Source organism: Sus scrofa, chromosome X (genome assembly GCF_000003025.6).
Source record: "Sus scrofa isolate TJ Tabasco breed Duroc chromosome X, Sscrofa11.1, whole genome shotgun sequence".
NCBI lineage: Eukaryota > Metazoa > Chordata > Mammalia > Artiodactyla > Suidae > Sus > Sus scrofa.
In genome coordinates this window covers 120,118,451-120,144,796 of record NC_010461.5, presented here as the reverse complement: position 1 = coordinate 120,144,796, position 26,346 = coordinate 120,118,451, and positions in this window count along the sequence as shown.

Sequence of the window (26,346 nt, the reverse complement as noted above, 5' to 3'; positions counted from 1 at the left end):
TGGATTGGTGTTGCTGTGGCTGTGGTGTAGGCTGGCAGCTGTGTCTCTGATTCATCCCCTAGCCTGGGAACCTCCACATGCCGCAGGTGTGGCCCTAAAAAGAAAAAAAATTAAAAAAACATTTCAGGAGTTCCCGTCGTGGCGCAGTGGTTAACGAATCTGACTAGGAACCATGAGGGTGCAGGTTCGATCCCTGGCCTTGCTCAGTGGGTTAAGGATCCAGCGTTACCGTGAGCTGTGGTGTAGGTTGCAGACACGGCTCAGATCTGGCATTGCTGTGGCTCTGGCATAGGCCAGTGGCTACAGCTCTGATTCGACCCCTAGCCTGGGAACCTCCATATGCCATGGGAGCGGCCCTAGAAAAGGCAAAAGACAAAAAAAAAAAAAAAAAAAATTTCAGACAAACTAGGTCTTGAAACTTTTTACTTCCCACATACCTTTTCTTAGGAAACTTTTGAAGGCTATTCTCCATCAGATGACAGAGAAAATCAAGAGACAGAAAAGCATGGGCTAGAGAAAACAGGGGGTCCCAGGAGGACTGTAAGCAGAGTTCCAGCATGACAGCTGTGCCCCTGATGTAACCGGCTGGTCCCAGTTGTAGCAATTTGACTCAAGATGTACTGCCACTATGGTACCCTCTTTTTTAACCTGAGGACAGAGGGCCCAATTGAGCATAACTCAGATTCTAATCTGTTCTGGCTTTACCCTTTGCTGGTAAATTTTCTGATCTGCTGTCCAGGTCCTTCTGCCTGGACCAGCCAATGACACCGTTGTACATATGTAGCACATATTCTTAATCACATCATCTGCCGATGGACATTTAAGCTGCTTCCGGGTCTTGGCTATTGTGAATAGTGCTGCAATGAACATGGGGGTGCATGTGTCTCCTGGGTTATTTCCATTTCAGTGTTCTAGATTAGAGGATTCATATATTTTCAATCAGTGTTTTAGATCTCAACATTCTGGGCTTGTGAGGAATATAGGTTTCTTGTTTGTTTGTTTGTTTGTTTGTTTGTTTGTTTGTTTTACCACACAGGTGAACGCTCAAGAATAGAGACTTAGTAATTGCACTGTCTTCGGCGAAGAATTACTGAATCTATCTAGAGTCTGTCATAATATCCTAATGGTGTTGGTTACGTTGTAATTTAAAGGCTTGACAAGTAATCTATTGCAGAAATGCAATTTTTAGGTGTTTATAAATCCCATGGTGCTGATACTTTTCATATAGGTTGTCAACTATAGTATGAAATTTTATTTCTATAGGTTTAGATTTATAGGTGTGTTTTAGAAATAAGAAGATAGTCTATCGTTCATTGGTAAAGAGTTGGGCCAAATCCAGAGAAGATGAAGACATTCTGACCAGGCTACCCGCATAGTAGTTTGGAGGCAGCGCCTTTAACATAATGTGTACAACACTTATGAAGGGAGCAATGATAGTCAAATTTTTCTTCCAGTAAATGAGAATAAAAAATATCAAATGAGAAGGTTGAAGGTAATTAGATTTCAATGCTCTTGAATTTTTCAGGTGAGTATCTCAATGAGGGGAATCCTAATGTGTTCCATTTCATGCATATGCATCAGTTGACTTCCATTTCTCAGTTCCAGCAAATGCATAGGAAATTTAGATGACATTAGTTCTGATGGAGCTAGACTAGGAAAGTGAAGGGATTTTCAGAAAAGAAGTGTAGTTCATTCCAATGAGCTGGACTTGCCAGTTGTGTCCTAGAGAAGCACTCATTGCTTAGGGAGATTGCAGGTGTTATTTTGTCCCCATATCCCCGCTTCTCCCCACTCTTCCTCCATGATCTTCCAGAAAGCCTGGAATAGGGCCTTGTACTTGAAGTGTGTTGACTTGCATTCCCTTTAGGCAGGGCTTCTTTCTTCAGAGGAGCATCCCTTCAGCATGAGTGGCTGTCATAGAACAAAAAGAACACTACTGGAGTTCCCGTCGTGGCGCAGTGGTTAACGAATCCGACTAGGAACCATGAGGTTGTGGGTTCAGTTCCTGCCCTTGCTCAGTGGGTTAACGATCCGGCGTTGCCGTGAGCTGTGGTGTAGGTCGCAGACGCGGCTCGGATCCCGCGTTGCTGTGGCTCTGGCGTAGGCCGGTGGCTACAGCTCCGATTCGACCCCTAGCCTGGGAACCTCCATATGCCGCGGGAGCGGCTCAAGAAATAGCAACAACAACAACAACAACAACAACAACAAATCTCCAAAAAAAAAAAAAAAAAAAAAAGAACACTACTGCCTTGGGTCTGAATGTAATCTTAACCTCTCTATTTGAACCTGGCTATTCAACTTCGGTTCACTGATTACAGAGTTCCTACTCTGTGTTAGGAATGAGGCCAGAGTAAGTCAAGCTCCACGTTTTGAGGTTGAGAGAGGACTGTTTGCAGTTCAATTCGGTTTTATTCCATTCTAATAAATAGAAATTTATTGAGTGTCTGCTGTGGGTCAGATGCTGCTAGGCACTCACTGTCAGTTACTCTTCAAAACAGCATGGGAAAATGATGATTTTATTTTCCCGTTTTATAGGTGAATTTAATGGGCTTAGAGAGGTTATAAGCCTTATCAACGTGATCATACAAATAGTAACAAATAGGGTGAGAGTGAAATAAAAGTCTTTTGGCTCCAAACTCCCTCTTTTTCCCGTCGCTCCAGAATACTGTGTGGCAAGCCCTACTGCTCGGACACAGTTAAAAAGCAGGTCTTTAATCTGGCTGTTCACCCATTCTCAAAGCTGAGGACACCTCTCAAATATTGACTAGTGTTCAGCCTCTCCATTTATCAGTAATGGGACCTGAGACTTAGATGCACAGGACAAGATAGCTAATTTGCTTACTTTTCTTCCTTTGGAACAAGTTAATTTCTCTGGGCTTTGTTTTTCTCATTTCTGTAATAGGTTTAACAAAATCACTCATGACACATGAGTAGTGTGAGTATTCAGTCTTCTGATTTCTTTAGATAAATCTGGTTTGACTATTGGCCCTCCCTAATCTAGGCCACACCCGTAGTCATTTGTTTATTGACTGGCTCATTTATTCAACATTTATTAAGCATTTACTTCATGCCAACTTGTGTGTACATGGTACAAGGGATTTAGCTATGAATGAGACAGACACAGCTCCTGCCCTTGGAGCCAGATGGTCTATAAACCATCCAAGACAGGCATGAACCAAGCAGTTATAATGAGCTATGACAGCAGTAGGTGGTACTATGGGACTAGTCCAGGGGGTCTAGAAAGACCCATGCCTAGAAGAGGTGATATGTAAGCTAACTGAGAACGAAAGGATGAATGAAAGTGACCAGGCAAAGGAGGAGGAATGTAGGATAAGGTTAAACACATTGGCTATCAATGTTAATGGTGACAGATGACTGCCAACCTCAGCTTTTTCCTCCCTACCTCTCCAGCTCCAACTTCAGAAAAGAATAGTATTCCTTCCCAGGCACAAAGCCTTCATAAGTCATCCAATCCCATCAGCCTCTGACATTGTACTTGGCCATAGGGAAGCAGCTGTAAGGATTAATGACCTTGTAGGAAAGAAGTCTCCCCTGCCAACACACCCACCCAGTTAATCAAGAAAGCCTCGCCCCTTGGCCACATCCATTCAGGGCTTTACACACTTTTCATATTCACTTGGTTCTTGTCTACTTTTAAAACCATCCACATCTCTCTTGGATGTTTAAAGACTTTTCTAGAAAATGAGTTCAGTGAAAACTGTGGATAGGATGGCAGAGGTGGGGTGGCAATAGAGCTATCTACAGAATAAGGCAACTTTTCTCCTGAAGTTTCCAGTCCGTGTGAATGTGGATAGTGTGGGTAACGTGTGAATAGATCTTTTCCTCTTTCTTATGTGAGCCAGTATTCATTGACCCCAACCTTCACAATTCCTCTTTGTTTCTCTTTTCTTTTGACTCAGATTTTATCTCTGTCCCCAGGAGCAAAAGAAACTAATGATTACTACAAGGGTAGCCTAGTCAGCAGTCTCCTGTCTTGTTAGTGATTTTCCAGAAGCTTAAAATTGTGCTATGTGAGTTGGAAGCCGACAGTGGTTTAAAAAAATAATAAATCATTTCTGAAATCTTTGAGTAGTCTTGAAAAACACCATTGTCTCTTGGTTAAAGTGTTACTACGTTTCTTACACGATCTATGTATTCCTGTTGTTCTGTCAGTTGAGTACCTGTCATCTGTAGCTTAATGGGCCTATGGCACTTTGCTTATCTAGGTCACTCTGTGCGAAGGGAGACTTCTTGATTCTCTGTACCCTTTGGCTCTTTGATTAGTATCTATACATTTATGCCCTTCTTGAGCTGTTCATCAAATATTTCTTGATCAAGGCTCTGGGGAGGGACTGGGAAGGCTCCAAGAAAAAAAAGACATGATCTCTGTCCCTAAGGGATTCAAAGAAAAAAGCATACACAAGCAGATAACTCACGAGGTGGTGTGATAAATAGTGTGACAGTGATGTGTACAAATTGCTGTGGGACTACAGCAGACAGAGGGATGCTGTCCCTCAAGTTGCCAACCGTCCCTACAGGGGATGAGAGTGTTTGACTCATGTTCATCAAATCACAGTATCAGAGGTTTTTGAATAGCATCGTGATGGGTGGCTGAGGCTCATCAAGTGAGCCTATGACCTTTGAGAATTAAAGTTGCACTTTCATGTATGTATTCTGTGCCCTAATCGCATGGTCACAAGAATGCTACAAAACAGTGGTCTTCGACTCAGGGATCGCCAGCAAAATCTCTATAACTTGAACACCCCTTTCCACATTTTCCTGCTGTGTAGCACTGGGAACTATATGTAGTCACTTATGATGGAGCATGATAATATGGAAAAAAAAGAATGTATACACGTATGTGTAACTGGGTCACCATGCTGTACAGTAGAAAAAAAATGTATTGGGGAAATAAACTTAAAAAAAAAAACCCTGTTTTTTTAAAAAAAGAAGTCTTTCACTTTCCTATTTCTGAACATCCTCTAGCTTCCCCACCTTATCCCGTATCTCTTGGGTTTTACGGAAATGGTTTGGAATTTTGGTTCCTGGTTCTACATATTTTCAATTGGAAAATGTTTCTTCTGTTTCAAAAATTCTTGCAAAACACTTTTATTAGTTTCTAGTATAATTATCTTCATTTTTTAGGCATAATTATGAAAATGATATGATTCACTGTTTAATGCTGTTTCTTGTACTTTGTTCAGAAGAATTTTGTTCTGATTTAATTCCCATTTAGCTAGAATGCTTCTTTGGGTGAGTTCCTCAGAAAGCACCTTCTCAGCCTTTGCAAGTTTTAAAATATCTTTTTTTGGGATCTTTCGCCTAAGTGAGACCTTGACCAATATATCTTTCTTGGATCACAGTTCTTTCATCTCAGTAGACTGTAGTTGTTGCTACCTTGTATTCTAGCTTCTAGTCACACATGAGTTCCTGGGTGCTACTCTGTTTATCTTCCTCTAACAAGAAAACTTTTCTTTCATTAGAAGGTTTTAAGAGTATTTTTTTAACCTTGGAGTTCAGAAATTTAATCATTGTAGGTCCAACTATGTCATTATTTCATTAACCTTGTCTGGGTCTCAGCAGCTCTTGGAGTCTTAAAACTCAAGTTACTATTTAGCTCAAGAAAGTTGTTGCTCTTATACCATTGATGATTTATTTCTCTTCTATCTGTTCCTCTTTTGTTCCTGGAGCTCCTAGCAATCATGTTGGGTTTTCTGGATCTTTCCTCAGTGCCTTTTTTAATTCATTAAATCCATTTCTTTGTATTTTTGCTCTACACTATGGGGTTGTTCCTTTTTTTCAAAAACATCTTACAGAAAACCCATTCAAATTTTAGTAGGGACTATTCCTCTTAAAAATTTCTTTATTGGCGTTTCCGTTGTGGCTCAGCAGTAATGAACCCAACTAGTATCCATGAGGACACAGGTTCGATCCCTGGTCTCGATCCGTGGGTTAAAGGATCCAGAGTTGCCATGAGCTGTGGTGTAGGTCGCAGATGAAGTTTGGATTGTTGTTGTGACTGTGGCGGAGGTTGGCAGCTGCAGCTCCGATTTGACCCCTAGCCTGGGAACTTCCATATGCCTCAGGTGCAGCCCTAAAAAAATTTTTTTAAATTCTTTATCGATCTAAAAAACACAGATATCAGGAGTTCCTTTGTGATGCAGTGGGTTAAGGATCTGGTGTTTTCACCACTGTGGCTCAGATTGCTGCCATGGTACAGGTTTGATCCCTGGCTCAGAAACTTCGCATGCCGCAGGGATGACAAAAAAAAAAAAAAAAGAAAAAGAAAAAAAACTTCAGATATACAGATATATTTGTCAGTTCTCAAAGCTTTTTGTGCATAAGTTGAATCCTCTTAAGATCTCATTGAACTTTTATTAAATTCTCTTCTGCTTTTTATTAATTATCTCTCTGTAAGAGCCATCCTACTTAGATCGTTCATCTTTATAAACAGCTTGAGGTCTTACTCTTAGACTATTAAGGTCAAAAGCTTTCTCAGTTTACCCAAAGTTAAGGCCGGGTAGTGCTACATCAACAGATGACAAGAGATATGGTGAGAGTTTATCCTCCAGGGGGCAAGTAGTCAACGGTTTGGCAAATTGGGACTCTTATGCAAGTCTAGGTGCGGAGAGACTCGTGAGAGGTTATATCAATTTGATAACATTGGCAGGAACAGCTGGCCCCTCCCAGAGCTGCACACAGATGTTCCTCTCCCTGTTGTGAGGGAACCCTCGAGAGCAAACTCAACTCCACCTACCCTCATCCATCAACCACCCCCCCACCCCAAGGAACCTCGGAGTCTTCTTTGTTCCATATTGCCTCAGAGACTCAGGTCTGTAAAGTTCAGGGTTCTAGGTCAACTAACCTGTCAGCAATAACCATTGAGTTTCTACAACTGAATAATCTTCTGCAGTGACTCTATATCTCTGATGTCATCATAGGTCTTATCTAGGTTCCAGCATGTTGTTGCAGCTCCTTTTAGTTGTTCAGCTGGCCTTGCAAAGTCATCAGGAAGAGAGAACCAAGGGTCTGACCTCAGGATCCCCTTTTCCGAGACGATCCCTCTCCTCCACCTCCATCCCCAGCAGCTGCCTCACTGAAGAGGGAGATGGGAGAGTGAGGTTGTACATCTAATGCCCTGCACTTTCTCTTTCATTTGCCCACCGACGCCACTGCCTTATACTCTCATGGTCCCAGTTCTCCGTTATCAGGAGTGACATGGTTCTTTAGATTTATTCTTTTTTTTTTCTTCTTTTTAAGGCTGTACCCACGACATATGGAGGTTCCCAGGCTAGGGGTCGAACAGGAGCTACAGCTGCTGCCACAGCCACATCCACAGCAATGCAGGATCCAAGCTGCACCTGCGACCTACACCACAGCTCACGATAATGCCAGATCCTTAACCCACTGAGTGAGTTCAGGGATCAAACCCGCATTCTCATGGATCCTAGTCAGGTTCATTAACCACTGAGCCATGAAGGTAACTCCTAGATGTATTCTTTGTTATAGCCCATGACCCCAAGAGGTCACAGTGGCCCTCGGGTATAAGTAGCCTGTGACTATGAAGTACTCAAAATCATCTCTTTCTTATGACCCCTGCTAAGCTCCCAATAGTGTGCTTGTCCTAGCTTGGGCCCTTTCTCTCACACACACACTCTTCACTGCTTGGAAGGCAACGCTTTTGACCTGATCAGTCAAGAGCTGCTCAATGGGCCTATAGGTCTGTCAGGTAAACAAATCCTGACTGGCGCCTCCAGCTGGACCGCCAGATACACCTAAATTCAGAGTCAATGCCAGTTCTCTTATCTAGCAGATTGGGTGTGAGGCTGAAATAAGAAAATGTTTATAAAACTGTTGTGTACCGAGGCCCCCACTCAATGGAATTGCCTTCACTTTTGTTCTACATGCATGTGTGTGTGTGTGAGTGTGTGTGACATTTGAGCTTGTGTGCTATATTTAAGGGCACATTAGTGCTTCCTCCAGGGTTTATTTTCCCCTTTCATGCAAGGTATCTTACCAGTTTTTTTAATTGAAATGCAAAACAAGACATTTATTTATGATTTGTATCTAACTTTAGGAACGAGAAGGAGGAGAGGGTGATAAAAAGCCTTCCACGTAGCATAGTTTTAAATGCTATGCCATCTCCTCGCTCCTACACGGCCCTTTGGCTGTCTCAAAACTCCTTGGGATTCATATACTGTGAGACCAGGAAACCGACTCCTCTCATGTGTATATACTTACATCGCATTATTCACTTAGCCGAATGCATATTTGAATTATATGGTTTGGGACTTTTTCATGTGTCCTCATTGTGACTCCTGTTTTACTAGACATTTCTTAAGAGCACAGGCCTGATTTACTTTGTTCTTTGCACCTTCTCTCTACTTGATGTAATACAGCACCATGTTCGGGAAACAGAACTAAAGCAATTTAAACAGCACACCTCCCGCCCCCACGACTCAAAGTGAAAAGGCATCTTTTTCTCTCCTAGAAAGATGTATCAGGGGACACACACATGCAAATATTTCCCTTTTCAACGATGTTCCCTATATATATATGTAAAACTATATATGCCCTTGGTCCCACCTTTAGGAATTGAAGTTTGTTTTATTAATGAAAGATTATGAATGCATTCCCCTCACCATGTATGGTGGTGATGCTGGAGAGCAGGAGGGAAGGAGTGAAGGAGAAGAGAGGATGGATAGACAGATGTTAGCAATTTTTTTTTGTTGTTAGGGCTACTCCTGCAGCATATGGAAGTTCCCAGGTTAGAGACTGAATCTGAGCTGCAGCTGCTGGCCTACGCCACAGCCACAGCCACAGCCATGCCAGATCCAAGCTGTACCTTCGACCTACACCATAGCTCACAACACCACCAGATCCTTAACCCACTGAGCAAGGTCAGGGATCAAACCCATATCCTCATGGATACTAGTTGGGTTTGCTACTGCTGAGCCACAATGGGAACTCTGATGATAGCACTTTTGTGCTTAGTTTTCGGAAATTGCCTTTAATATCTGTCTCTCAAGAGGCTTTTTGAGGAGTTCCTGTTGTGGCTCAGCAGAAATGAATCCCACTAGCATCCATGAGGACGCAGGTTCAATCCCTGGCCTTGCTCCGTGGGTTAAGTATCTGGCGTTGCCATGACCCAGGGTGTGGGTCGTGGATGTGGCTCGGATCCCATGTTGCTGTGGCTGTGGCATAGCCTGGGAACCTCCATATGCTACAGGTGCGGCCCTAAAAACAAAAACAAAAACAAAAAACAAAAGCAAACAAAAAAAGAGGCTTTGTTTGTTTGTTTTGTCTTTTTTAGGGCCGCATCTGCGGCATATGGAGGTTCCCAGGCTAGGGGTTGAATCGGAGCTGTAGCTACTGGCCTACACCACAGCCACAGCAACGCCAGATCTGAGCTGCATCTGCAACCTACAGCACAGCTCACGGCAATGCCTGATACTTAACCCACGGAGTGAGGCCAGGGATTGAACCCGCAACCTCATGGTTCCTAGTCAGATTCGTTTCCGCTGCACCATGATGGGAACTCCGAAAGAGGCTTTTTGAAATCAAGGCTAGGTCCTTGATAGAAGACAAGATGGTTGAAGCCCTAGTTTGACCCTTTACCCACAAGATTGGTGTCTGAGTGCTGACTCTGATCCTTACCTGTGCTCCTTCCCTTTAACTTTCACTAAGTGATGAGTAGAGGAGCTGGGTCTCAGAGACAGAGAGAGGTGAATTCATTACCTGAATTTCAACATTCTATTTTATGGGAGACATTTCAGGGCAGAGCTCTCATGGCCTGTTTTGTGGCAAACAGAATAAAAGAAAATCCTAAGGTCGTGAGAAAAACATAACTCCTTGAGCGCTGGCATAAAGGGGGCCTGCCTGCTCCTTTGAATTTGGGGGGCTAATTAAAACCAATATCTTAGGAAATACGGTGCTGGAGAGAGAACACAGTCAGTTGTTATTGCAGAATCTGTCACGAGGGCTGACTGGTATATTTATGGCTAAAGGACATTTGAAAGCACAAGAGAAAAAATATTGTTCTGCGAATAGCGCAGGACAATGTAATCTATGGTCAGTCCCACTGTGGAATATATAATCCTAGTAATGAGTGCTGAAATGGGCTACTGGAACCTGGTTTAAAGTTGCATTATAGGAGTTCCCGTCGTGGCGCAGTGGTTAACGAATCCGACTAGGAACCATGAGGTTGCGGGTTCGATCCCTGGCCTTGCTCCGTGGGTTAAGGATCTGGCGTTGCCATGAGCTGCGGTGTAGGTTGCAGACGTGGCTCGGATCCCAAATTGCTGTGGCTGGGGTGTAGGCCGGCAGCTACAGCTCTGATTAGACCCCTAGCCTGGGAACCTCCATATGCCGCATGAGCGGCCCTAGAAAAGGCAAAAAGACAAAATAATAATAATAATAACAAAGTTGCATTATAAAATACAGAAAAATGGTTTAATGCATGAAGATTTTGGTTAACCAGTGGAATGGAAAGTCTCAGGTTCAATGTTTTTATTTTCAAACCTTCAGACGTCAAGAAGTTTCTCCAGAAGCTGCGAACATTTCCACTGTTCATAGTCTGTTGTGAGGACCCCATTTATGCCTTTAGGACTCTGCTCTGTTTTTACACTGATTTTGAACCTGCCCTCCGATGGGAGCCCGCATTGCCATGTAACTAGGAAACTAATAATTAGAGATTATATTTTAAATTCTAGGCACCAGGATACACAGAGGAAAGTGATATATTTTCATGAGGGTGCTATGACCATCTGACTGCAGCCTAGCTGGATTAGAAAATACAAAAAGTTTCTGCCATATGCAAAACTAGAACCTGAACACCAGCCACAAAGAATGCAAGACCAAGTTATGATAGAAAGCTTCTTCCATCCTGAGTTGCTGTTTTTCTCTAAATATTGTGGAGAAATACCACCTGGAAATTCGATTTCGAAGCCATGAACATATTAGGGTATTTACAGCAGTAAACTGATTTTATTCCAAAAACCCGAAAGAGTTAAAACCCCAGTTATTTGAAAACATTCGCTTGAAGCCACTGAGTTGTTCTTTTCTTTCATGGTATTGGAGTGTCTGGAAATAAAGAGTACTCTCTTCTCTGGATGTCTCTTTATTTCATAATTAAACTGTACGAAGGCCTCCTTTGGAATGTTTGTTTTGGAGGCTGAAAGACAACATCAAAACACGGGCTTCAAATATTTTCTTAAAGAATCAAATCTCAGTTTTGAAACCGGTTTGAGACGGCTCCTACCTGTTTCATTCAGGTGGGGACGAGCCCGTGTATTTTAACAAATTAAGCATTAAAGTCATTCTACAAGTGCTGCAATACTTGCTCACAGAAGTATTTCTCAGCACTTGGTATTAACGGTTCGAGTCTTGCATTCGAAAGCATAGAAATGTATCATACTATTTCTAGGGAGTAGAACAAAATGAATAATTCACCAATACTTTATTTTTCTTCCAGCATCTCTTCTCCCTCCCTAATCATGTTGTAGTGGGTAGAGTGTAAAAGGCAGGAATAAGAATTGCTATCCTAGAGAAGGCATAATGTGTTCAGCTGTGCTGGTGGGGAAAGACTGTCTGCCTTACTAATCAAGAAGCCTCATGGGCCGGCCTCATTCCAATTCGAGTTTCCAGATGCAGGCCTTGGAGAGCAGGGCCCTCTTTGTATTTCCATGCACCATGCAGTGTGTTGCCTTGCACGTGGCAGGCGCTCCGTAAGCAGTTGTTGATCGAGAGCTAAGCCTTTGTACTCAGGCTGTCTGCTCTGTGCCAGGCACCACACTAAATGCTTTACTTGCATTCCGCCACTTCATCTGATGTATTTGTATCCCTCCCATTTACCAGATAAGAAGATTCGGAAACAATGAGGGGTCTTGCCTGGTGCCACCAAAACCAGGCGGTAGGTAGGCCTCAAAGTCACGTCTGCCCGATTGCAAAGCCTGTGATCATTGGGCTAAGGAGTGCGCTTTCCCAGATGCATGTAGGGATGAATCAAGGCGTTCGCCTTGTATCCCTCTGCTTCTTGAAGGTATGTGAGTTATCATTTCTTGGAAACTTTACCCATGTATTCAAGTCTCTGGCAGAATGGATATCGGGATAAAACAAGCAAACAGTATGAATTTTTTGTCTTCTGACAATCTTTGAAGGGAGTCTGGAGGAATCTCGTGCATTTCAGTGTGGAGATGGCCTTTAGTAGCTTTTCTGAAGAGGTGGAGGCATCAGAGTCTGAGGAGAACAGCGTTTTGAAGACCCAGTATTTAAAAGCTTTTCCGTTTTCTCGGCTCTTGAGCAACTGGCAAGTGTTACAGATTTTACCCTCATCTGTCTCTAGATTTTCTGTATGAAAAGATCACATTCTTCAGCAACTGTGAAAGAAAATCGTTAGGATGGTTGCGTTGAATCTTGCTGCTGTTAAAGTGTCTTCTGATACTTCTTTGGAAAGTGGCCATGGGCTGTAGCTATTCATTTACTGAGCCCTGAACTCAGTTCCCAGGTCTTGGACTTCTAAACATCAGAGGGCATTAACCAGAAGAATATCTGCTTTCTCAGATGTAATTATCTTTCAGACTCTTTCATGTGTCACTCTGCATATTCCAAGTCATATGCACTGGTGATCTGTTTTAACTAAGTGGACCAGAAGATTCTGTAAACAGCTTGCTGATGCAACATCATGAAAACTTAGGCTATAACAAATATATATCCCCTGGGAAAGCATCCATGGAGACATTTACAAGCAAGCCCTCTCCTCACCTTCCGATAGATCCTGAATGTGTGTTGCTTTCTCTGTTTCAATGTCTGTTGAGAGTCATCCCATTCTCCCAGGTGCCCCAGTGCTCAGCTGAGAGACCTCTCATGCCTGCTCGTCTTCTGGATCAAGCCCCCAAGACAGCCTTCTAATGGGTCTCTTTATTCACATTCTTGCTGTTCCATTTTCCACATCAAGGAGTGATCTTTCTAAAATGGAGATTGGGAGTTCCCTTTGTGGCTCAGTGGTTAACGAATCCGACTAGGATCCATGAGGTTACGGGTTCGATCCCTGGCCTCGCTCAGTGGGTTAAGGATCCAGTGTTGCCATGAGCTGGGGTGTAGGTCACAGACACAGCTCAGATTCTGCGTTGCTGTGGCTCTGGCATAGGCCGGTGGCTGCATTTCCGGTTGGACCCCTAGCTTGGGAACCTCCATATGACACGGGTGTGGCCCTAAAAAGACCAAAGACAAAAAATAAAGTAAAATAAAAATAAATAAATAAAATGGAGATTGGATGTTGTCACTGCTCTGCTTAAAGGACTTCGGTGCCTCCGCATTGTTCATGGCATCAAGTGAAAGCTGCTTGCTGTAGCACTTTAAGTATCTGCAGTCAGGTTCTAACCCACCTGGGGTTGTGTTTCTTGATACTACCCTTCCCACACTCTACACTCCCACACTAGACGAGGTGCCTTAGTGGATGGAGCAAGAATTTATGATTCATAAAATCTGCCTGATTTTGAATTCTGGCTTTGCCATTTTCCAGCTGTATGATTTTGGTGAGTTAGCTAACATCCCTGAGCTTCTCTGTTGCCATCTGTTAACAGTGGGGAGAATGATGTGTGCCTCAAAAATTGCGGGGAAGATTAAATGAGATGGTGTATGTACATAACATACAGCGAGCTGTTTCCACGCGATCACATTCTGCCTCATACTTTTAAGTGTTGTTGACATTCTTATTTTCTCAGTGTTGGAAGTACTATAGCAGACAAGGTTGTGTCTTGTTCATCTTTCTGTCTCATGGTGTTTAGCATAGTGCCTTATACTTAATAATCACTCAAAAGTGTGTTGAGTTGATTTGAAATAAAATGACAGCCTAACAAGTCAATGTCTGCATTTTGTTATTAACGACTTTCTGAAGAACAAATTGCGTCACCCAATGGCGTGTCCATGTGTTTATATAAATACCAGATATTTTTACTCATTAATCAGTATGGAATATAATAGATGATTTCTAATCTCTCCCGTATATCATGTACCCCTAATTCTGGCCAGGGCTCTCTGAGATCTAGTGATTTTGCATTTGTAAAGTGGAGCTATTCTGAAAGTACAGCTAACAAGAATGAGTGCTTCCATTTTCTCCTCAGTGCAACTGCTTAATTTGCTCTCTGCAGGTGTACCTCCTTTTATGCAATAAACTTATTTATGCATAATCTGCAGATATTTATAGATTGGTTCATAATTTAACTGCAGAGCGCCTATTGTGCATATTTTTTTGCAAAGCTAATGAATTTTTTAAAAACTAATTTGTACATTTGGGGTGAGCAGTTTGGGGTCATCCATACTATATTTTCTTCTCTTAAAGTGAGGCATCATTCCCATGTGTCTGTAGCACTTAGCTTTGTGCCTCGGGTATTCTCACCCACACTAACTGGGCATAAAAAAGGAGTTGGTTGTTAGGTGAGACCTGGGCAAATGGGCCCAAGAGAGGGAGAGAGCCTGAGCTGGCTGCTTCGCTGTGTGCAGAGCTCACACCAACACTGGACGAATGGATGCTCTGGGATTGGGGAGGGGAGCCTCATTGCAAAGTTGTGACTGAGCCCTAATGTATGTTGAAGCTCACGTTTGGAGAGCTCCCCATCAGGCACCTCTGTTTAATGGGGTCAAGTGGAAACAAGGAAGTCTTGTTTCTGGTCATTACTGAACATCTAGCATTTCCAGTGATGCTTCGGGAAAGACAGAGAAGCTAATCTGGTTTAACAAACACAATGAGCCATAGTGACTCACCCCAGTCCTAAGGATGTTTAACTCACAAGATCAATGAACACTTTCAGAACTGGTAACATTTTGGCGCCCTAGTGTCTCTTGGATAAAAAATGGGCCTTGTGAAAAAAAGTTACATGCTAACTTTTGAGCCATGATCAGCAAACCTTTCCCCTTCATGGGAAGCCAAAACAAGAGGGATAGATTTGCTACCTTTTAAATCACACAGATGATTTCACATTTCAGCATCTAGATATTTGAAGCTATGGCCATTGTAGCTATCCACGAAAAGACAAGATTTGGGGGTTTTATGCTAATGTTTATGTCTCATCATTCGATTAGATTTGCTCTGTAGGATACAGCCTTATCTTTGGCATCTGCCCTGCCTTGTGCCTTATGCTCTATGTTATGAACTGAATTTTTGTATCCTCTCAAAAATTACATGTTGAAATTTTTACCCCTAAAGTGATAGTATTAGGAGGTGGGGCGTTTGGGAGGTAGTTAGGTCATGAGTGTGGAGCCTTGGGAATAGTGTGAGTCCAAGAAGAGACAGACACTAGAGCAATGTCTTTGTCACGTGAAAATACAATGAGAATCTTGGCTATCTGAAAACCCGACAGTGGATGTGTTAACATCTTGATCTTGGACTTCTCAGCCTGCTCAGCCTCAACTTTGCAAAATAAATGTTGTTTAAGCCACCTAGTCTATGGTAATTTGTTAGAGCAGCCTGAGCAGACTAAGAGCAAATTCTAAAAATTTGCTTGTGTGCTCGAGCTTTAGCTCTTGTTTCCCTCTCTGCCTGGAAGCTCTTTCCCATCCTGTCCACTTGGATAAGTTACATACTCCCATCAAGTGTGAACAGCACTGCCTCTTGGGAGCCTTCCCACTGTGCCCCTTCTTGGTGCTCCCATATTGCTTCATGCTTCTGTCTCTCCATCTACTCACCACATTGCAATTCCAACCAAAAATACCTCCTGGACCCGGTGCTACTCAACCCCTGCTACTTCTTTGCCACTTCTTTGTCTTTCTCAAGCTTCAAAGAAAGCCTGTTTTTCTCCTGTGCCACCTCGGGATCATTGGAGAATGGTTGAGGTCCTCCAAGCACTTTCTGTGCTTCTCTTGGTCACTTAGGGAATCATTCTCCTGCTCTTTACACCAGGCAAGGCAGGAAGGAACTGGAGAATCTTGCTGCTTTCCCAGGCCTTTCCCAAGAAAAGGACAAAAGAGCCCTCTGTTCTAAAAGACACACACTAACCTCTCCTTGAGCTATTATTTTCTCCTTCTCTTTCCTCCCCCCATTAGGAAGTCTCTGTAGGAGTTCCCATCGTGGCTCAGTGGTTAACGAATCCAGCTAGGAACCATGAGGTCATGGGTTCGATGCCTGGCCTCATTCAGTGGGTTAAGGATCCGGCGTTGCCGTGAGCTATGGTGTAGGTCGCAGATGCAGCTCAGATCCCGCACTGCTGTGGCTGTGGTGTAGGCCGGCAGCTGCAGCTCCAATTGGACCCCTAGCCTGGGAACCTCCATGTGCCGCAGGAGTGGCCCTAGAAAAGTCAAAAAGACAAAAAAAAAAAAAGCCTTCGTAGACTGTGAAGCAGGTAAAATTAGGACCATCTTTGTCCATGGTATTTCTCCAAATGTTTCGACTTATCCTTGGACTTTGAGTATTGCAACTCCAAGGCCAAAATATGATTCCTTTGTCTTGTTTTCTTTACAGTCTCTTTCCTGAGAGAGTGAGTGCTACATGTCTCATGGCCCTAATAGTTTGGGTAATAGAGTGGCCATAAATATGAAAACATCTGTTAATATCTCAAAATGTGATTGCATCACACTTTGGACTCCCTCCCTAATCTGTGACTTGCTCAAAGGGCAGAACTGTATCACTAGCCCAAGCAGAACGCTGGCCATATATTCCTTATGTGGGATATGAATAGGTTGATGCATCCAAAGAGAACACACATGACTTTGTTCATTAACTTACTAGTGCAACAAATGGTTCTGAGATTCTCTTCTATTCCTGACCCTAGGCTAAGCACTGTAGATAAATGTGGTAAATCATTCAGGAACAATCCTTGGCCTCTAAGAACTTATAGGCAAGTAAATTCCAGATGGTTTAACATCACAATATGTCAAAGATATAAAATATTCATGGAGTAAATTTAAAATAATTGGAGACTATTTATAAGCCTAGGGGTAGGAGAGACCTGCTTAAGCAAGAGTGAAAATCCAGAAACCATGGAGAAAAAATATAAATGTATTTGATTGCATAGATATTTGAAATTATACTCATGAAGAAATTTACCATGAATAAAGTAATTAAACACTTTTAAACTGGGGAAAAATATTTGTTGTACACTTGATAAATGATTAAGAATCCCAATAGGCAAAGGGTTTCTACAAATTGCTACAAAAGAGGTAAAGAATCCAGTGGAAAAAGTAGGCCCAGGATATGAACAGTCAATCCACAGAAGAGAATTTATATTGCCAATAAACATATAAATAGATTCTCAAATAATCAGGGAAATGTAAATTAATAAAATGATGAAATGCCATTTTCCTCATTAGGTAAAAAAATACAAAGGTGTCATCAATCCCGAAAAGGATGTAGGGCGCAGACAGTCTCATATACTGCTGCTGGAAGTATTAATTGCTACTCTTTATGGGAAAGTAATCTGGAAATATCCCTTTAAAATTTAGGATGTGCATATTCTTTGATTTTCTGGGAATATAATTTATAAAAAGTCCTAGCACATGCAAGGATGTTTACATCAGCCAAAAAATAATATCCCCTATAAGCACCCTGAATGTCCATCCATAGAAAAATGGTTGAATACGTTATAGTAGATTTTTGCTATGGTATAATATATCTAATAAGAGGAATGCATTGTGAGCCAAGACATGGAAACAACCTAAATGTCCATCAACGGAGGAGTGGATCAAGAAGATGTGGTTGGAGTTCCCATCGTGGCGCAATGGTTAACGAATCTGACTAGGAACCATGAGGTTGCGGGTTTGGTCCCTGCCCTTGCTCAGTGGGTTAACGATCCGGCGTTGCCGTGAGCTGTGGTGTAGGTTGCAGACGCTGCTCAGATCCAGCGTTTCTGTGGCTCTGGCATAGGCCAGTGGCTGCAGCTCTGATTCAACCCCTAGCCTGGGAACCTCCATATGCCATGGGAGCGGCCCAAGAAATAGCAAAAAAAAAAAAAAAAAAAAAAAAAAAAAAAAAAAGATGTGGTACATATATACACAATGGAATATTACTCAGCCATTAAAAGGAAGGAAATAACAGCACTTTTAGCAACATGGATGGACCTGGAAATTATCACGCTAAGTGAAGTCAGTCAGACAATGAGACACCAACATCAAATGCTTTCGCTGACATGTGGAATCTGAAAAAAGGACACAATGAAGTTCTTTGCAGAAAAGATACTGACTCACAGACTTTGAAAAAACTTATGGTTTCCAAAGGAGACAGTTTGGGGAGTGGGGGAATGTGCTGGGGGTATCGGATGGAAATCCTATAAAATTGGATTGTGATGATCATTGTACTACTATAAATGTAAAAAATTTATTGAATAATTTAAAAATTAAAAAAATTAAAAATAAATAAAACACAATTAATTCACTCTCAAAAAAAGAAAATAAAGAGCAATGCATTGTCTCTATAGAGCCAGGGGACTAGAGGAAGCTTATTAATTTTTCATTTTACATCTTTATACTGTTTGACGTGTTATGTAGACCAATTATCTCTTATAAATAAAAAATCAAATCAAATTAAAAATAATGTTAAAGCTTAGTAATTAACAGTGCAACACAATGAATGATACAATAGGGGTCGATCAGATGCTGTGGGGACTCAGAGGAGGAGGCGCCTAACCCAGTTGAAGGGCATATGGAGGGGTTTTTTGGAGGATGTGATACCTGTGTTTCCTCCTGAAGGCTGAGTGGGAGCTAGCTAGTGGGCTGGGCTGGAGAGTGTTCTAAGGCACAGGAAGCAGTAGATATAGAGGCTGAGAGGAGAGAGGGCTTGGCTGGCTGGAATAACTAAGGCTCTAGGTATGGCTGGAACACTGGAGGGGAAAAGTGAGCAGGGTCAACAGGGGCTAGATTATTAGATTATAAGGGGCCCTGTGTCAGAGCAAGCTTGAACTTAATTATTATCAATAGTAGGAACCACTGGCGGGTTGTAAACAGATGGGTGACATGATCAAGCTGTTCTCGCTCTGGCTGCTGTGTTGGGAATGGATAAGAAGTAGTATGAATGGAAGCAAGGAGACATGTCTGGGGACCACTGCACTTGTGCGACAAGAGAGAAATGTGGCTTTGACTAGTATGGTGGCACTGGAGAACATGGGGAACTGAACAGATTCAAGACATGTTTACAGTGAAGTGTTGACAGATCTTGCTGATTGTTGAGGTTAAAGAAGTGTTGGGAGTCGGGGGGACGGAGATTCCATGATGATGCCTGACTTTCTGGCTTGAATAGTTGGGTGAGAGGAATACAAAGAAAATGATTTTTGGACTATTCGTTCAGTTTTAGACAAGCCTGGAAGCGGGAGGGGTGGCAATGGGGACAGCAGTTGGACTTCCAGTGGACGACCTGCTTGGCCTGAGAACCTGGCCTCTGACAATGGTGTCACCCTCTAGCCTGACTCCTGCTAACGCATATCTTATGTAGGCCAGCTGTGAATGCTAGCCTGCCCTTAACTGCCTACTTGAGCAGCTGAAGATGACTCTAGGCTGCCCCGAGCCAGGAGTCAGGGCCAGATCCAGATTTCATGGAGCCTGAAGTTTACATAATTTGGCATGGGAGGCTTCTTTAATAAGATTATGTTAAAAAGCAACATGTGTATTGACTCAGAATGAGAAAAATTATGCCAAATTACCTATTTTAAAAAGTAGAGAAGAATCCAGAAAAATAGCAAAATATTTTAATTACAGAACTAATTCATTATTAGTTTTATGGAATTAATGTCTATAAAATATATTCTTTATTACCCAATCATATCTGATAAAAGACTTGTATCAAAGAGATATACAAAGAACTCTTGAAACTCAAAAGTAAGAAACCAACCTGAACAAAGACCTGACCAAAGAAGACATACAGATGACAAGCATATGAAAAGATGCTCCATATCATATGTCCTCAGGGAAAGGCAAAGTAAAACAACAATGAGATACCACCAGACACCTATTAGAATGGCCACAATCCAGAACACATGCAACACCAAAGGTTGAGTTGGGCTGGAGACGATGTGTGCGGAGCAACAGGAACTCTCATTCATTGCTGGTGGGAATACAAAATGGTACAGCCGCCATGGAAGATGGTTTGCAGTTTCTTCCAAAAGTTGACACATTCCTGTCAAAGGATCTAGCAATCGTGTTCCTTGGTATTTACCCAAATGTGTTGGAAACCTATGTCCACACAAAAACCTGCACACAAACATTTATAGCAATTTTACTCATAATGCCAAAACTTGGAAGCAACTAAGATGTTGCTTAGTAGGCAAATGGATAAATAAACTGGTACATTCAGATAATGGAACATTGTCTACATACCATAGGGTTCCGGCTAGATGATATTCTGGAAAAGGTAAAACTGGAAACAGTAAAATGATCAGCAGTTGCCAGGTGCTCAGAGAGCGAAGGGAGATAGGAATAGATGGAGCAGGTGTGATTTTCAGGGCAGTGAAACTCTTCCGTAGCGTGCAGGAATGGTGGAGGCTTGACATTAGGCAATTGGCAAAGGTCATAGAACACACAACACAAAGAGTGAACCCTAATGTAAATTATGGGTTTTAGTTAATGATATGTCGATATTGGTTCATCAGTTGTAACGAATTTACCACACAAATGTGTGACCTTCCTCCTAGGAGAAACTGAGGGGGTGTGGGGAGAAGGAATTTATGGGAAACGTCTGTACTTTCTGCTTAACGGTTATTTAAACTCAAAACTGGAGTTCGCTTCATGGCTCAGCGGTTAACGAATCCGATTAGGATCCATGAGGATGCGGGTTCGATCCCTGGTCTCGCTCAGTGGTTTAGGTATCTGGTGTTGCTATGGCTGTGGTGTAGGCCGGTGGCTGCAGCTCCAATTCAACCCCTAGCCTGGGAACCTCCATAGGCCACAGGCGTGACCCTAAAAAGACAAAAACAAAACAAAAACAACTGAAAACTGCTTAAAAAAATCTATTAAGATAATTCACTCTTTCCTCTAACATGGTTCATCCCAATGATTTTTTTACTATTGCGAATTGATTGTATCCAACGTGAAAGGTCACAGACACAGAAGTCTATAGCCCAGTTATACAACAATTCTGATGAATTCTATTTCACATATTTCATCAAAATGAAAAAGAAAATGACGGCACGTTTGTAAATTCCCAAGAAGAGACATCTCGGTTGTGACTGGGCAAAGATGAGAATCTCATCCTTCTCTTATAATGTGTGATGGAGAAACTATCTACTTTCTTGCATTCTGAAGACGAGCAAGTCAAAACACACGTTTGCAATAAAAATCCAGCTTTGACCCCTCCTTAGCTTCATCTAGCTTCATCTCCTAGGTGGCAAGTTCAGAATCATCAGATGCAAATGAGGCTCAAGGCCTCAGTCCTGGGGATAAAGTACAGCATTGCCAGCGGGCTGGGGTTCTAGCCTGAGTAACTCATCAGAACTGAAGAGTGGCGAACAAAACAGAGTGTAGATGATGAAGTTGCTGACTTGGAAATGGAGTGGGTATAGAACAGAGAAAACTGTGACTCAGCCTGGCTACCAGGGAGCCCAGAGTTTCACCCTGGGAAAGGTGCTGGGCCCCGAGCCTTCCTAACAAGGAGCAGACTTGAAGACTCAGGCCATGTTGACATGGTGTCGTGTCTGCCACTCTGATTAGGAAACAACCCCATAGACCTCAAACTTCTCTCATTGTCTTGCTGCATCTCTCAGTCTTCCCCTACCTTCTCTCCATCTCTCCCTGCCCAGCCATATCCAACTCTGGCCTCTCTAGTTCAAGACTGTTTCACTCCTTGTCGGCTGTCTCATAGGCTCTCAGGGCTGGGAGCTCTGCCGTCAGCTCAACTTCTCCAGAAGGCTTGAGCAGCATCTGCCTTGCTCTCCACACCTACCTCTATCGGACAGTCTCTGGTGACAAGGCACCGACTACATCACCAAGCAGGTCCTACCATAGGGGAGCAATTTCAAATGGGAGATTTTCTTGTTTAAGTCCAAAGCTGTCTCCTCGGGACTTTTCGACGTCCTCAGGATTTGTTGGGTGAAGCTGTCCAGAATAAGTGTGTTCCTTCTCTCCCATGACAGCCCTGCAGGGATCTAAAGACAGTAGTCTGTGGTCTGCACACTTTCCGAATAAACATCCCGAGGCCTGTGAAGTGTTTCCCATGTGTTTCTCATCCCTTTGGCCGCCTGAGCGACTGCTGTCTAGGCGTGCCTCATTAGAGGATGCTGCCCAGAGAGGAGCCCGCTGCTTCAGCTGAACGGAGGAGGATGGAGCCAGCCCCTCTCTTGCTCTGAAGGCTCTGCTTTTGCTCATGCAGCTCAGGATCAGATGAGCCCTTCTGGCCGTCGTGCAGCCTTCCTCGTTTCTATTGAACTCGCAGATGACTCGCATTGCTGTCGACTCTGCACATGCTGCTGCTAGGCCCCATCTCCCCCTCCCGTCCTTATGTATTTTGAGATAAGATTAATGACTGAAACGTTATGTTTATCCTTCCTATCGAGAACATGAGCCGAGCATTCCTGCTTGATGAGATCTGTGGCCAGCCGGCCTCTACCATTTGCTGAAATCCTGTCATGCCATCTCTGATTTTGCTGTGTGGGCCGTTTATGTCTTCCTTTGGGGAATGGGCAGGGCATAGGATGGGGCTGTCTTGGCCACATTCTTGTCGTACATGTTTGATCCAATCCTTCTTGCAGGCAAACCGCCATCTGACCAAACCATCATCAGCCTGCATTTTCCCATCTGGATAACAGCAGTAAGGCGATGTTTATAGCACGTCTGCTATGTGCCTGGCCTCTGCTAGGAACGAACCTATTATCAGTCCATTCTTGCCCCAATATTCTAAATAGGTTCTATGATCAGCCCCATTTTTCAGAGGAGGAAACTGAGGATTGGGGAGATCGAGGGCTTGTTCAAAGTCACACAGACAGCTAGTGTGGGGTGGACCCAAGACTTAACCAAGGTGTGTTTGACAACTGATGCTCACGCTCTTAACTACTGGGCTCCACCATCTCCGTCTGCTGAAAAGCCAGACTTTCCAAATCCACATTCACATCACATATTAGATGCATTCATCCAGGCAGAGGGGAAAGACCAAGAAGTCTATGGTAAGAGCATGTCTGATGTGTTGGAGCTACTGCAAAAACACAGCGTGGCTGGACCTGAGAAGGAAAGGGAGAAAATGTAGGAGCTATTTCAGAGGAGTCATGGCAGTCCAGATGATGCAGGGATTTGTGTAAGGAGTTTGACTTCTCCTTTGAGTGAAACGAGGCGCTCTGGGAGGGTTTTGAGCAGTGGAATGACATAACCTGGATTGATTTCTTTTAAAAAACCAAACAGACCTAATCCGGCTGCTGTCTATGTTGAGAGTAGCGTGTGGAAGACGTGGGCAAGGTGCTGGGGAGCTCAATGGAGGTCAGATTTTGGAGGATGGGATGGGAGGCAAGGTCAGAGAAGGCTAAGTTTTCTTTAGGGTTTCTCCCCTAAACCCAAAGGGGATTCGTTATAGTACACCTGCAGTGGGGAATGTGATGCTTCCTATCTATGAGAGAGTACAATTAAACCTATTGAGCTGTTAATTCACTCAGGACTTCAGCTGAATTCTCTGGTCCGGGGAGTACTTTTTCCCTTTGTCACTAGATGGCACCTGTGTGTACTTCGCGTTTCACCAACACTCACTCCAAACAGCATATGCACTAGATGGCGCTGGGGCCATTTCCCCCCAAGGCTGGCTTGCTCCCAGTGTGTGTTGACAGTGTAGGCCTGGTGACCTCTTGTGCACAAAGATCTCTGAAAAATTGGTCCATTCTCAGTTCTGGTAAAACAATCAGTTCTATTATGACTTCTTTTCTGTGCAGTGTTGAGTCATCCATAACCAATGCAGCGAATCTGAATCAAATTCAGCCTTCAGCTTAGATGCCAGAGGAGCTCCAGTTTGTCTTGCCATAGATTGAGGGGGCGCCTCCATCCCCAGTTTCGTCTACGTCATTGAAATTGGAGCCCCAGGTCTAATCTGTGACAAGAGGTAGGTTTTCCTGCCTGGGGTCAAGTGTGTGATCTTAGGTTAGTTATTTGCTTCCATCTAGTTAAAAATCTCCTCAATGAACTGTCTCTTAAAGCCAGAAAACTGAACCATGATTTCCTTGCTTCAGCTGACATTCATCTTTGTGTTTTTCAGTTCTTTTAAAAATCAATCAATTAATAAATAAATAACTTAGTTTAATTAAATAAGAGGCCACTGGCTTTCCCTTTTGTCCTGTGCTTAGTTCTAACGTCATTATCTTTCAACCTCAACTGGTCCTTAAGATAGGCATGCATTCTCTTTTCATGGTATACCCTTCAAAATGAAACTGACCAAAAGAATTTATACCCAGTCTGGAAGGCTAACGTTCTCATCCTCATAGAACTCAAGCCCCATCCAGATTTACCCTGGAGTTCTTTTAGTGGAAAGAAGACCAGACTACAGAATCATAAGACCTGGATGTAGGCTGGATCTTGCCCTTTACTGTGCATCCTCGGACTTGAAGCAACATTTGAGCTTCACTATCCTCATCTGTAAAATGGGAGAACAGTTATCAATTACTCGCAGCTGCACCCTGCTCGTCCCTATCCAATCAAACATTAAGCTGATAAGATTCCCTCTCTTTTTTTCTTTTAGGCTTGACTATAAAAAAACCAGAAGTGGCTCCAGAAGCACTTCATCTCCCAAACACAGTATCCATCTGTTCTGAGAAAAACAGCATCCATACCACACATTAGGAGGGCAGAAATTCACATAAGGACACATACATACAACTACAACAGTTTTCTTTGTCATAGAGGAGAGCAGTGCAGTTATGATCTCTCAGTTTGGGAGTTTCCAAAGCATGTTCAGTTCTCTTACCTCTTCTGATCCTCTCTCCAATCCGCTGTGGAATAAGGCATGCAGCCATCACAAGCCTTATTTTACAGATGAAGGATGTGAGTTTTAGAAGAGTGAGGGACTAGCTCAAGGTCACGAGTCACGGGGCAGTGGAGCAAAGATGTGAGCTCAGGTCCCTCTGAGTCCCGTGCTGCTGGGGACCCACTTGACTAATGCTGGCTATTGTGGTTAATGCTGGGTAAGCTGTCTTAAAACATTTGCCCATTTTTTCAGACATTTGACCTAAAGCCCAACAAAGAAGAAAACTGGTTACTTAAGTTCACATAAAGAATCACGTAAACAGAAAACCGAAGAAAGATTAAAGTCAGTCTAACCTCAGTCCCTGTTTATAACAAAACCTCCCTCTGTTAAGAGCCCATCCCTTTAAAAAAAAGAGGTCTTTGTTCTTCTCAAAAGAACAAAATACATTTCCAAATGTTGTGCCCTTTATTAAAATCCTAGGTATAAAAAGCAAGAAATGTTTTTGCTTGAAAAACAAAGCTTCCCCTTTGTGTTGAGCAAATGGGAATCCTTTGATTCAATACAAAATTTCTATTCTAGGTATGGTTACGTGGTTTGTTTTTTTTTTTTAAGAAATAAAAATGGAAAATATTCTGTGCTTTTAAACACCACCTTTCTCTTTCTCAGTTTGCTTGCTTATTATTAATACAGTTTGAATGGATTCTTGCTTTGACAGGGAAGTTTATTTTTAAAAGAACCATGGATCATCTGTTACTATAGCAATAATTTCTCACTCTGAAGCTATTTAATTTTAAAGCAACACGGGACTTGAAATGTCACAGTGGTCCGTATTTAGAATGAACGCAGTGCCTGACGCTACCGATAATTAAGGTGTGTGCGATGAAGAGAAATGAAGTTTAGGGTTTTTCGTTGTTTCTTTTACATTTTCTGACAGTGTCCCTCACCTGTTAGGCCTTCTCCCAAGGGGGAAATCCATTTGCATGTAGTGGCAGCGTGGATGTCTCTGCTGCTGGCAACACGGGGACAGGGGTTAGCCAGATGTGAGCCACATCTGGGGACACGCCTGGAGCTCCCCCGACGCCACCTTCTGGACAAATATCTGCCCCCGAATACAACAGGCAGCTTGTGGCAAAAAGGCCCCTCTGGTAAATCACTTCACCTCTGGATTGGGAGGCTCTGAATCCAGCATGTGGGATTGGACGGTTTCCCAACGCATAGACATTGCATTATGTGGACAGAGCTCTCGCCCAGTAACCACTGCTGTGAGTTGCAGCTCACACAATGGTGTGTTGCTGCTGACCCGAGGACGCTTAAGTTCAGAGCCAGCCTAGATGCTCTTTCTAATATGTTCTGCCTGTGACTTGGTCTTCATTTACCAGGCTCCAGTTGCCTGTTCCGAAACACACGCTGAGTAAATGCATACATACACACGTACTTTTTTGTTTTGTTTTGTCTTTTTGCCTTTTCTTGGGCCTCTCCCACGGCATATGGAGGTT